Raw genomic sequence first — 13812 nt, 5'->3', positions numbered from 1 at the left:
CCTGAAAATGTCATGAAAGATTCGGCCAAATACTGAACAGAATCATAATTTGCATCATAATTCACATATAAAAGTGAACCGCGGGCTTCACGTGCGGAGAAAAAATTTCAATTTCGTGTGTAAGTGACAATAAGCCACATGATTTTAAGGATTTGGTTCGACCAGGCATATGGATTGGCCAAATCCGAATTCTTCCATAAAAGGCCAAATCTTGGCTGAATCCTGAACTGAATCTTGGATTTTGTGCATCCCTACGTCCAGATGCAAGTGTGCAAGCTGCATCTTGAATCAAGTTACTGTAAAGTGCATAAAATCAGCATCAAACCCCTTCCTCCAACACTACCACAATGACCCCCTGAGAGCAAAAGCGAGTAGGAGGTAAAGGCTGATAAAAGCTGCAAACAGAGTTGGTAGGTTATCGGCATATTGGTGTATAGGGCCCTCCGATGGGCTTACCCGACCAAAAAGGTTTGATTTTTCCACCGGATTTAGTCCTAGATCTGCTCATTAATGCGGTCCTTTATCTGATGGGCTGCATACGGCATTATGTTCCAATGTGCTTACCTTAAGGTGGGCATATCGGGAAAAGATCCACTTGTTTGCCAACCTTGCCGGGACCACCTTGCTGTTTCTGCTGGGAGTGGTAAGGGCTGGCTAGAATAGTATTACCTCTGCTTGCTTCAGAGCACATTTTCCATGACCAGTATCTATGATCTAAAACTTTGGAGCATATTTATCAATCATAGAGTGCCGCACTTTGTCACAATGATAGAGAGTAGGAGCGGTTTAGGCACGCAATTAGTATTCTTCGCTGTGGTAATGATTTCCCAAGGGCATCCAAGTATTTAATAGGATCAACACCACCACACAAACATCATTTTAATGCAATGCATGTTGAGGAAACACTGATTAAAATTGTGCTACAATAATACAACAAATCTTTCATGTGGGTATTGTTTATTCAGCGGCAGGGATACTAAACCATCAGAAAATACTGAGTGCTGCTGGACAAACAATCCTTGCTGAAAATGGAAGAGACAGCCTGTTGTATATCCATATGTCCATATGCTTCCAGCCCTCGAGACCCTGTATGAGCTGCACTGTCAGGATTGCCCGCAGGCCGCTACATAACTAGCTATTTATTCACTGCACTTCCACTTACAATGACCAATGGCTCACTGCTATAAAAGACAATGAATAAAAATCTGTGGTGGTGGTGGGGGGGGGGGGGGGGGTCACATTCTCTTCTGTAAGGGTCCCACTAGCATTTACATCATGCATTTCAAGGCACTAAAAGGGAACAGAAATAAAAATATGGATTCACAGGCAGCAGAGTTCTGTCCATACTCTGCAAAAACACATTTTTTATTCATAACCTCCATTAAAGGAAAAAAAAATACACACTTCTGAGTTTGTGCATGTTTTTTTACATGAAGGGAAAAAATCCTGTGGAAGGATTGTATTTTGCCTTAACTGTCAGCTGCTGTGAGACGCGTCTATAAGCTGTGCTTCAGCTGCCAGCCAAGTGACTGCCATTTGTTTACCCTACTGCTTAATTTAGGTTTTAGTTTTAAATCAATGGCACAGGTTACATAGTAGATAACATAAGCTCTGTAAAACACCATTGTATTCAAACCTGTACCTTTTATCCTTTTTTTCCAGCTTTAATGGCTGCTCCCGTGGCTGAACAGCAGCTTATGTATAGTAATCTTTATAATAATCTTTCTGAAGCAATCACACAACTTTTACCAGTTCAGGGCAGCAATACATTATTTAAATTACATTCAAACACTTTTTTGGCATTACTGTTCTTTTTAAATTGGGCAAAAAATAGGATTGCCACCTGGCTGCCCTAGCTGGTATGACACCAGCCAAGGCCATTTACAAGCAATGTATTTGCCAGTATTTTGTATTAACTAATGCTCTGGCCATGGGCCACCTCCGACCTGCCTCCGATCCGCCCCCGCCCAGGTTTGTATAAGACTAGACCAAAGGCAGCAGCCTTAGCAATAGGACACACATCTAACAAAGCCAGTAACAGCTTAGCTCTGTAAAATATTATGGTTTTAGCACAGGTATGGGACCCATTATCCAGAATGCTCTGGACCTGGGCTTTTCTGGATAAGGGGTCTTTCCATAATTAGGATCTCCTACCTTACGTCTGCTAATAAAATTATATAAACAGTAATTAAACCCAACAGGATTGTTTAGGCTCCAGTAAGGCTTAATTATATCTTAGTTGGGATCAAGTACAAGGTACTGTTTTATTATTACAGAGAAAAATTAAATCATTTTTAAAAATGTGAATTATTTTATTACAATGGAGTCTATGGGAGATGGCCTTTGCGTAATTTGGAACTTTCTGGATAATGGGTTTCCGGATAAGGGGTCCGATACCTGTACTTAACCAGGAAGAGGTATTAAACATCAAACCTTTGATTTGAAGACTGTATTAGGATATTTATTGCCAATAAATTATTTATATATTTAAAAACTATTCCACTTTGCCATTACTGGCTATTTACGGTGATTTGCAGCTTCCCTAATATGCTCTGCATTAAAACAATAGTGTTTACTGGTTAAAAACCCAATAAGCAACTATTACTGCCTTCTTAGAATCCCATGTTAACATCTGAATATTGAAAACATCTTCATGTTTATTCAATTATAAGGCGCAGACTTTCCCTCAGAAATCGCATGTACTAGAAATGTGATCATGGCTAACCTGAGATAATAAGAACAGCCATAAAAAGAAAGCGGTTCCTCCCCATAGTGCAATGCGTTTGTTATAAAGTATCACAACAACACCTGCCACTTTATCAGGAAAGTCCTGCGAGACAACGGAAGGAGCCTTAATGGCAGATTAAAATCTGAAATCACCTGACGCTTCAATACACAAGCTGTGTGACTTCGGTATAATGCTGTGCATTAATTCATGATGGAGGAACAGCTTGAGAATGCCAGACTTTGTCACAGTGTGGACTTTCCATATCCCCATACGTTCACATCAACAGGATGAGACCCATCACCAGAAGGGATCATATCGAGAGGGGAAAATTTAATTAAGTGAAAAGCAGCCAGTAATACACAAAGGCATGTTACCCTTTCATGACAAAGAATAATAGCAGAGGGTATGTAATTAAAAATGTGACTAATAGTCTTCCTATGTCCGTTATCTTTGGTCCAAATTAATTACACTGGTATCAGGTATCATTAACATTGGCCGGGAGGTGAACCTAATAAAAACCATTACATACTCGCTTCTGCTATTAGCAAAAACAGTTCTAATTACACCTTCCCATTTAAAGCCAATTCATTTTTGAGACTTTGTTTCCTTTAGCATCCACTATTAATGCCTTTGCTTGCAGTTTCAGATTTGTATAAGGTACCATTGTTGTCACATTCTACAACTACATTGTTCTTATTACCAATATCAAATGCATGGAATCAAAAGGCATACATAGTTACATAGTTTAGTTGGGTTAAAAAAAGCCCAAAGTCCATCAAGTTCAACCTTTCCCAGCATATACATAAACCCATACCAACCTATCTATACACTCACATACATAAACTATATTTACCAACATCGATATTAATTGTATATTTCAGTCCCATTGTACATTATATATACATTTTATATACAATTGTATATCCCAGTAGCCTTGAATTTTATGCTTGTTCAAGAACTCATCTAAAGTCCTGCAAACAACATCTCTAATGGTGGAACAATATGATACGGTGGGTATTACATGGCTGGATGAGTCTCATGACTCAATGGTAAATTTGGAAGGTTACACCATACTGAGAAAGCACGAGAACAGCAAACAGGGTAAGGACTATTTATTTTCTTGCATATTTTGAAAACCAGCCCTACAGGAATTTATAAGTGATGGAAGAAAAGAAGCACAAACCTAATTAAGTGATGCGCTAGTAATATTCTAATGGAGGAATATATATCACCATATGTAATTGTAGGCAGTAGAGATTAAAAAAGGGGGGGGAGATCTGTCTTATTATTGTAAGTGCAATTTTGCAGGCTTTTTGTTGGCATCGTAAGGAAAAATGCCCTAAATCAGAGAATATTTATGACTGTTATACAGCATTTGATCCATATTTGCACCAGTTTCAGTGCTAACACTGGCTACTACCCCTGCCCATTACTATACATGAGTATTAAAGTTTACATACACCCATGATAAAGAAGTTCAGAAGAACATCTAAACCAGAATCAAAACTGCTCCAAGAAAAAAAACAACAGTTTTTCTAGAATGTATGCTCTTTTGGATAGGGCTATCTTTATCTCTTGTGTCAGTTATCTTTTTTGTATTTAATATTTTATGTTCAATATATATAAATTCCTATAACCACCCATTAATTGTTCAGCGCTGCAGATGTTGGTGCTTTACAAATATATGTTATTAATAACAATAATAATAATCATCATCATCATCATCCTTATTATTATTATATACAGTTACCCAGAAAGCTCCAAATTATGGGATGGCAATCTCCCATAAAGTCAATTTTAATCAAATAATTCACATTTTTATAAATGATTTCCTTTTTCTCTGTAATAATAAAACAGTACCTTGTACTTGATCCCAACTAAGATATAATTAATCCCTATTAAGGGCCAAAAAAATCCTATTGGGTTTACTTAATTTTTAAATGATTTTTTAGTAGACTTAGGGGCACATTTACTAAGCCACGAACGGGCCGAATGCGTCCGATTGCGTTTTTTTCGTAATGATCGGTAATTTTGCGATTTTTTCGTATCTTTTGCGATTTTTTCGTATCTTTTGCGATTTTTTCGGCGTCTTTACGATTTTTGCGTAAAAACGCGAGTTTTTCGTAGCCATTACGAAAGTTGCGCAAAGTCGCGATTTTTTCGTAGCGTTAAAACTTGCGCCTTTTAAGTGTTAACGCTACGAAAAAATCGCGACTTTGCGCAACTTTCGTAATGGCTACGAAAAACTCGCGTTTTTACGCAAAAATCGTAAAGACGCCGAAAAAATCGCAAAAAATACGAAAAAATCGCAAAAGATACGAAAAAGTCGCAAAATGTTCGTTTCCAATCGGAATTTTTCCAATTCGGATTCGAAATCGTGTCTTAGTAAATCAGCCCCTTAAGGTATGGAGATCCAAAATACGAAAAGAGCAAAAACCTCAGGTGACAAGCATTCTGGATAACAGGTCCCATACCTGTATAACAATAATTTACTCCATGACAGAAAGGATAATTTTAAAAAATGAAATCCCTTAATGTGTGTGATTTGGCAATTAATAAGTAATTGTTTGGGGTTACTAACATTGTTTGACAAGTTGTGTCCTCTTTAATTTCTCACATATATCAACCCTGTGCTACTAAATCTGATTCTGCAGAACACATTCAATATAAATCAGCAATCCACTGAGAAGACCTCTGTATAATCAACCCCCCCACCCTCAGTTAAAAAAGAGAAGTTGACTATAAAGGAGGCTTCTCAGTAACTGCTTCTTATTCGTATTCATTGTGCCCCAAAGAACTAGAAGTAGAATGTAACTTTGTATTCACTTCAACATTTTGCCCTTTTTAGAGTAAGAAATAACATATACAGATATAGGATCCCTTATCCGGAAACCCATTATCCAGAAAGCTCCGAATTACGGAAAGCCCATCTCCCATAGACTCCATTTTAATCAAATAAGTCAGAATTTTAAAAGTGATTTCCTTTTTCTCTGTAATAATAAAACAGTACCTGTACTTGATCCCAACTAAGATATAAATAATCCTTATTGGAGGCAAAACAATCCTATTGGGTTTAATTACTGTTTTATTGATTCTTTAGTAGACTTACGGTATGGAGATCCAAATTACGGAAAGATCCCTTATCTGGAATACCCTTGGTCCCGAGCATTCTGGATAACGGATCCTATACCTGTACCACACACATTTGGTAATTAAAACAACAGACAAAAAGTTTGTTCGGCACAAGCCCTATTCATTAAACTCATGTTGGAAAAGGGGGTGTACTGTCCCTTTTATATCCTTAAACATGACAATTACTGTGTAAGGCTAGGACACCTCTCTATGGGCTCATAGCTTGAGCCAGTGAAATCCACATAGTGACCCGGGTACCCTTGTAATAGTCGCTGCTTGAGGAATGAGGTCTAATAGTGGTTCTGCGTGTGATTTGCATTTAGTTCTAAGTTCTAAAAGCATTTAATCCAATTAGCTCATATTTCACAGCTGTCTCACTGCGTTATGTTAAATGTCGCCCGTCAGAAAAAAAATACCTTACTTATAAGTTCTGTAAAAATGTCAGGGCTCTTCAGGTGAGCACTGAATATTGCGTTGCTTTGGATTTAAATTACTATTTTTAGCAAGTTCTTTAAGGGAATATTTATCCATTTTCATCATGGGAAAAAAAAAAAAGAATCACGCTGGATTGTGACTAAACTTGATTCCCCCATAGCTGGAAAAAATGTCAAATAGCTTAATTTGACATTTGAAAACGCGATTGCAATTAGCATTTTTATGGTCATTGTCAAGCAAAATCATGGGTGGGATCAAAGCTCAAAATCATATTGCTTCCATGCTATATACTTCCCATTGACTTCTATGGCATCACTTTTTTATAAATCTCAAACGGTATTAAAAAAAAAGTCACATTTCCCCCCCTAATTCGTACAAAAATTTATAAAGCTGTCCCTGCCTTTAAATGGATAGAAATGGTTAAAATCACTGGTGATTAGGGTTGCCACCTTTTGGCATACACATTACCAGGCAGGCCCATGGCGCAAGGGGCGGAGTAATGAAAAGAAAGGGGCAGAACCATGATTTCACTATCACGCAAGAGAATTTTGCAGCAGGGAGAGTGAAAAGTGATTTGGGGTGGACTGGGGGCAGATCAGGGTTGTGCCAGGGATGGACGACTTGTTATTACAAAGTTACCGACAAGTACAGTGGCTGTAAATTTGTAATACTAGCCCTGGCATTTACCGGCTGGGCCAGTGAAACACCAGCGAGGTGGCAACCCTACTGGTGATGTCAAGTTGTTAGCCAGAGTTTCCTAATTGCTGTGCCACCATCTTTTTCTGTTTTTTCAGGCATACGTAGTCAGGCATGGGTGAGGGTATTAAGACCAGAGATTTGTGTACAGCTTATACATCCTACTAGAATTGGAATAGCGGAACTAAGGGTAGGCAGTTGCCTGGGGGAGCAACTAGGGAGGGGGGAAAATGTATAGTTCCTAGCGTTTTGTCCACACCTTCTCTGCGGAGTAATGGGGATGTAGGTACTGTTAGGGTGGGGGCTGCAGGGAAATCTGAAGATAGGGTTGGCCGCGTGTAGCTATGGGTGGCTTCATATCAGTGGATGGTGTTAAGTGGTTGTGGGTAGGGGTTGTTTCGGGCAGCTTCGGGCTCAAGTATCATTCAGCTCAGCTCTGGGGGACACCTGAGTTGATGCCAGAAATGGTGGTGCCTTTCTCAGCAAGCAGTACCTGGGACTGGTGCATTTATTAAAAAGAGGTGAACCAGGCTGGGGTAGCAGGTTTGCAACTGGAATCACTGAAGAGAGTCTAACAAATTGGCACCCCCAGTGATTCGACTTTCTCTTTATTCTTTAAATATTAATTAGTAGCCTTAAGGGGTTATGTAATAAAAGGCACTAGGAGCAGTAATCCATCGCAGCCAATCAGCAGTTAGAATTTTCTGGTCACCTTTTTAAAAGCAAACATTTAGTTGCTATGGGTTACTGCTCCCGGGCAAACTTAATGCTTTTAATTACATATGGGGGTAATGCACTGGATTCTACATTACAGAAAGATTCCTTATTTGGTCCCAACATTTGGATTAAGTTGCAGTGCTCAAAAGAATCTCCACATATTCCTGTCATTATGTATTTTTAATTACTTGACTATTATTGACAATGTTAATGTCCTCAATCCCATGTTAGGGTGCTGCCATGCTGGATGATATAGGCTGTGATTAATATCCTGCAGTAAGAAATCATTGGCTGATAACTACAAAATCTGCCAATAACGGAAATTTGTGCAGGCAGCAATCTAGAGCCATTGCATTTTCAGAATGAATTAGAAAAGATAATTCTGTAATAAACATTGACATTTTGAATATTAACCCTGAAAAATATTGTAAGCACTCCCCTATCTTCATGTTAACTATGCACAATTATATTATGCAGCAGACAGAAACATTCCCTTTCTATAATAACACCCTGCCGAGAAGCCAAATCCTAAGTGACGTGCAGCACTTATAAGCATGACAAATGGCTCTTATATACAGATGTGACACACAGATACTGCCAATGATAATAACATAAAAATATGGAGCCAACAAAAGCTCATAAAGAACAGCCAGATACACTAAATATTTAAATGTCTGGCAGGACAGCTTCTACCTTCTCTAAAGGGGAGACACAGAAAATGCTTCCCTTAGTTCATAGGTTAAGCCTATTTGCAATTATTTTATAAGTCACCTCAAGCAAATGGATGAATCCATTACACCGAGAGCAAATCTAATGGAAAGGGAAGGGAAAGCAGAAGGGAGGAAGAAATGATCTGTCTCCTGAAACATAATTCACTTTATTATCCAAATCAAATATGAATTTGCCTGCTTGTACAGATCTAGGTATTATGAGGGCAAGGTCTGTACAGATAAATAATGTCTTTCCAACAACAACGAGAAAGAAAAATAAATGGAATCTTCCATCTATTTACAAAATCTAAAACAGATTCAATGTTGATATGGAATATTTTTGCTGTCATTTTTGGTGAGAAACATGACTATCAGCCATAGATCAGCTAACTGTGCCATGACATAACGGTAATATAAAGAGATACAAAAGCCAGAAATAAAAATATGTTAACAGGTCCCATACTTGTATTTTGCTGTACAGGTATGGGATCTATTCTATCTATGTAGAATGTTTGGAACATGGGCTCTTCTGTATTTGGATCACTGGACGTCAAGTCTGCTTAAAAAAAAAAGCCTTAGGGGGACATTTATTGACATTCGGATTTTCATGGTTTTGTAGTTTTTTGAAACCACAACTTAATGCATTTCCACTAATGTCAGTCATTTATCAAAAGATCCAAATTAAAAAAGAACAAACAAAAAAAAAAGATAAAATGAAAAAACACGACAACCATGATTTTTTTTTTGTTATCCAGACATCCCAAAAGCTCCGAATTACGGGAAGGGCATCTCCCATTCTAATGAAATAATTTGAGAAAATATATCCATTTTCTCAGCAATAATAAAACATTCCCTTGTACTTGATCCCAACTAAGATATAATTAATCCTTTTTGGAGGCAAAATAATCCTATTTGGTTTAATTCATGTTTAAATGGTTTTTTTAGTAGACTTGTAGTACTGAAATTCAAATTATGGAAAGATCCCTTATCCTAAAACCCCAGGTCAGGTCCAGAGCATTCTGGATAACAGGTTTCTTACCTGTAATATAATTGCAGCCATACAAATGTACAGAATCTTTCACATGCCTGCAAAATATCTGACAAGACTAACCAGGCAATACGTGCAAACAAACCCCAAGTTCAATAAAGAACGGGGCAGATAATGCATTGGGAATCATCATTAGCGGGTGTATATAGTATAGCTAGACACAGTACCATGATATCCCTGATAATACTTTGTTTAGGTAGAATGTCAATTCATAAAGATGTTTAGTCGCTTTTGTAGTAAGATCTTTCTATTAACTCTTGCGCTAAATTGGAAATAAATGAAATAGTGCTACTGCCCTGTTCTGTATAAACACCAACACAAGGGGCTCAGCTTGCTGGATTGATGCCGTTATCTATTGTGAATAACTGTAGGAAAAATGTAATGATCTTTAATACAATACTTCAATACTTTAATACACTTACAGAAACTTCTGTTTCCCTTGATACAAACGTGCTGCTTAGTAGCAGAGGGGATTGGCAAGCACAAGCAAAAATAAATGGCTTTTTACAACACTTTGCTACTAATGCTAATTTATGTTGCATACTAAGGAGCATATTTTTAAAGATGTGTAAAAAAAAAACACTTAAACACACCAACATCACCATTGTAATGCCATAGTTAATGTGTAGTTATAATGTGTATGCTGTAAGCTGTGGGCCAGAGACCTCATCTCGTGTTTATTAAGACTTAACCCCTAAAGGAGAACAAAAGCCAAATATTAACACCTCACCCCAAATGCACCAAGGAGACCTCCCCAGAATGTGCAAAACAGTGCAGCAGGGTTTAATTCTTATGCCTTTTGACTTCCTGTCCCCTGCTCTCTAGCGATGATCCATGACCAGGAGGAACATATCAAAGAACAGAGCCATGTCTATGGTCAGCGATCACTGATAGTGACAAGGGGACAGCAATTCTAGCAGCCAGACATGGTGGCCACCAATCTTTCTGTACAGCTCTGTGTTTTCAGTACAGGTATAGGGGTGCATAAATATACAACCGTACTGTGAAAATACACTGGCGAATTTAAACCATAAAGAAATGATATACTGTATGTGTAAAAATAGCATGGGAGATATTATGTAGGTAACACAATGCAAAGGCAGCTGCTGTATTCATATAATGGTATTTCACCAACCTGACCTTACATTTGGAGAAAATTCAGTATGGTCCTAAATTAATCAATTGTTGTTGTTATGGCTGCTAAAAAGATGAAGTTAATTCCCCAGAATCTGACATACAGATCTTAGTAATACAGGCAATTTTGTTACTAAATTGTAACATTAGCCCTTTAGTAAACATTCACCCCAAATGATTAAAGAGATTCTGACAACAGAAATTAAACCATTTTTACATCTGTCATAACATTGTCTTTGCATGCTATTTATAATTTTGCCATAAAAGTATTTGTCCAAGCTTTTACATCATACATCTGATCCCCCATGTTCCTCTATGAGGGGGCAGCCATATTTGTCCAGCAGGAGGCCGTTAGCATTAGAAGCTATAACTGACAGACTGAGAAGGGACAGTCAGGCTGGCAAAACAGTCAGGTTTTGGGATTTCAAGTAACAATTACTTACAAAAGCAGCCCTATCAGTAAAAAATTATCAACATGACCTATAGGCAACTTTTTATGTAGATTTATATTTTAAAAAGTTGTTTTTTCGTGTCAGTATCACTTTAAGGGCTGTGACAGACAGAGAGATTAGTCGCCGTGCAACAAATCTCCCTTGTCATGGCCGACTAATCTCCCAGAAATGACATCTCACCGGCGAGAATGTAAATCGCCAGTGGGATGGCATACGCAGGGTGTCGATTTGCTGAAATTGTCGAAGTTGTCTTGAGAGGAAACTTTGGCGATTTTGGCGCCGTGTATGCCATCCCAACAGTGATTTACATTCTAGCGGGTGGGATGGCATTTCTGGGAGATTACTTGCCCGTGACAAGGGAGATTTGTCACGCAGCGACTAATCTCGCCGTCTGTCACAGCCCTAAGGGTAATAGCCCACGGGGAGATTAGTCGCCTGCAGTTTAATCTCGGCTATCACAGGTGACTAATCTCCCCAAAATGCCTTCCCACTGGCAACAAAGTGAATCACGGGTGGAAAGGCATACGCATAACTTTGTTTTCCAAAGTCGCATAAAGTTTCCTTCTGCAGGCAACTTCAGAAAATGAAGCGATGTGTATGCCTTTCCATTAGTGATTACCGTCATTGCCAGTGGAAAGGCATTTTAGAGAGATTAATTGTAGCCGACATTAACCATGGCCGACTAATCTCCCCGAGATTAAATATATTAAAAAGGTTAGATGATAAAAGAAGTTACTGAGATACTGAGCCCCCCGATATAAACACCTTTAGGTGGACGATATCATGCCAATGTGATAGTGCGGCCCTAGGGGATACAAATACAAAGTCTGAGTGAGGACAGCATCAATGAGTTTATGTGCCGATTGCATCTGGCTGATTTTTGTCCAGATATTGGTCAGGGAGGCCTGTGGAAGGGTCCCATACAAGGGCAAATAAGGACCCAAATAGGCAGCTTAAATCTGCCCGTGCATGGCCACCTTAACTCTTCTTTCCCTCACATCTGATTTATATTTCACAATCACAGCTTCTACCACCTTTTACCTCCTACTACAGCTTTTCCTCTCATATTTTTATCTCTGACTCCCTCTTCCATACGTGCAGCTCTAGCTTCTGCCTTGTAATGGATTCAATGCAGTGTATCAGAGAGAGAAATCCTGAACCTGCAGCAGGTAGAATAGAAAGTGAGGCAGTAAGGGAGCTCTAACAGTTGCTCATCATTTCCAAGCAAGACTCAGCATGTTTAGTGTTAAAGTACAATAAAATTATTCTTGTACAAACACAAAACATCTGAATTACAGGGGAGAAAAGGATGAGTTGCATTATAGCAGTAACCAAATTTAACCCCAAGCCAGCTGTAGGAGCCCATGTTCCCAAGAAAGTGGGGTTTGTTATCTTACTTTTATATAAAGAAGCAAGGATCCTTTTCATGTCAGGTCAACAATTAGGAACCAGAAGTAAAACAAAATGATAACTATGAAATGTAGCTCTACAATTAATCTTTAAGCAAACAGACAGCGGTTCAAATTCAAGTTACAGAGGAACAGAATAGAAAAGCAAATGAGTCCAAAACACATACTGTACAACTAACTGAAAGGCAGCTTTGAATAATGCTGTCTACAAACCTAAGATTTAGATGAACTTACCTTTGAAAAAATGATATAACATACTATATAGATACTACATGAGACAGGTGCAACAGTTAATGCCTTGGTGCTTCCATAAACAAATCAGGAGGCTTAATGAAAAATACAAGTGCATGTGTATTAGCTCAACGTTTCAGTCAGTCCTCCCTGGGACCTTTATCAAGATCTACATCTTTATTATTTCAATGTGAATGGAACTATGTGGTATTCTCCATAGTATGTTGTTTTCAATATCTGGGACAGTGATCAGTAATCCATAACTGGTCATTATATTGCCACTATGCCAGAAAAAGGGTTAAAAGTGACAGCTTAACTATACAACAGATAAACAGGAGGCTGTGTAGTACTGGTGTACACCTACTGTATATTCCATATAACACTGATGTACATCAGTATTCACATTGGTAGCAAACAGAGTAAGACTAATAATTACTATTTTTTGTGGCTATTCCTTCTTATGATCTGAGTTATCAGGTTTCCGGAGATAATGGGGCACAAACCTTTTTCTAATGGTGGTACTATGGTATTCTACCAACTTTCACACCCTGGGGAAGCAAAGCCAGCATTATTTACCTATTGCCTTGTATGTTTGCATAAACTGCACAAACAAACTCTATAAAGCTGGGTATACATGGAGCTATTCCATATACTGTAGATCCAATTTCAATTCATTTGTGTAGGGTTTGGGTGCAGCTAGTCAGTCTGCGCTCATGTGATCGGTTGGTTTCCTTTAATGAAGCCTGTAGGTCACAACAACCCTTTCTGTACTATTCTCAGTGTGTTTTACAAGTAAATCACTTATTTGACTTATGCTTGTCCTAGAATCAAAATCTTTTATATAAAACCTTCCACATGCAGGGATTCCAGCCATGAGAACCTGCAAGGCCCACAACTGAATCAATGAATGGCCTCTAGTTTCACTGTAAAAACAATGGATTGGTCCCCTTTTTTCTGGTGGCCAGGGTCATGTGCTATTTGTCTCACTTAACGCCTGGCTAGACATGGAGCACGGTTAGTTGAATTAAAGCAAAATATAAAACTAAACCAAGGGCAATGCAAATGTTAGTTCAGTACTTACATATACTTGAAACAATCTAACAATGATGGCTAGAGTAAC

General features: G+C 38.4%; 1 protein-coding gene across 4 annotated transcripts in view; it reads right to left on the bottom strand.

Annotated features, from left to right (window-relative positions):
• The window catches only part of cdk14 (cyclin-dependent kinase 14), a 279683-nt gene that overhangs the window by 196629 nt on the left and 69242 nt on the right, over positions 1-13812 (bottom strand).

The sequence above is a fragment of the Xenopus tropicalis genome, chromosome 6, assembly GCF_000004195.4.
Source record: "Xenopus tropicalis strain Nigerian chromosome 6, UCB_Xtro_10.0, whole genome shotgun sequence".
NCBI lineage: Eukaryota > Metazoa > Chordata > Amphibia > Anura > Pipidae > Xenopus > Xenopus tropicalis.
Note: the sequence above shows the minus strand (reverse complement) of the source record. Positions and strands in the feature narration are given on the sequence as shown.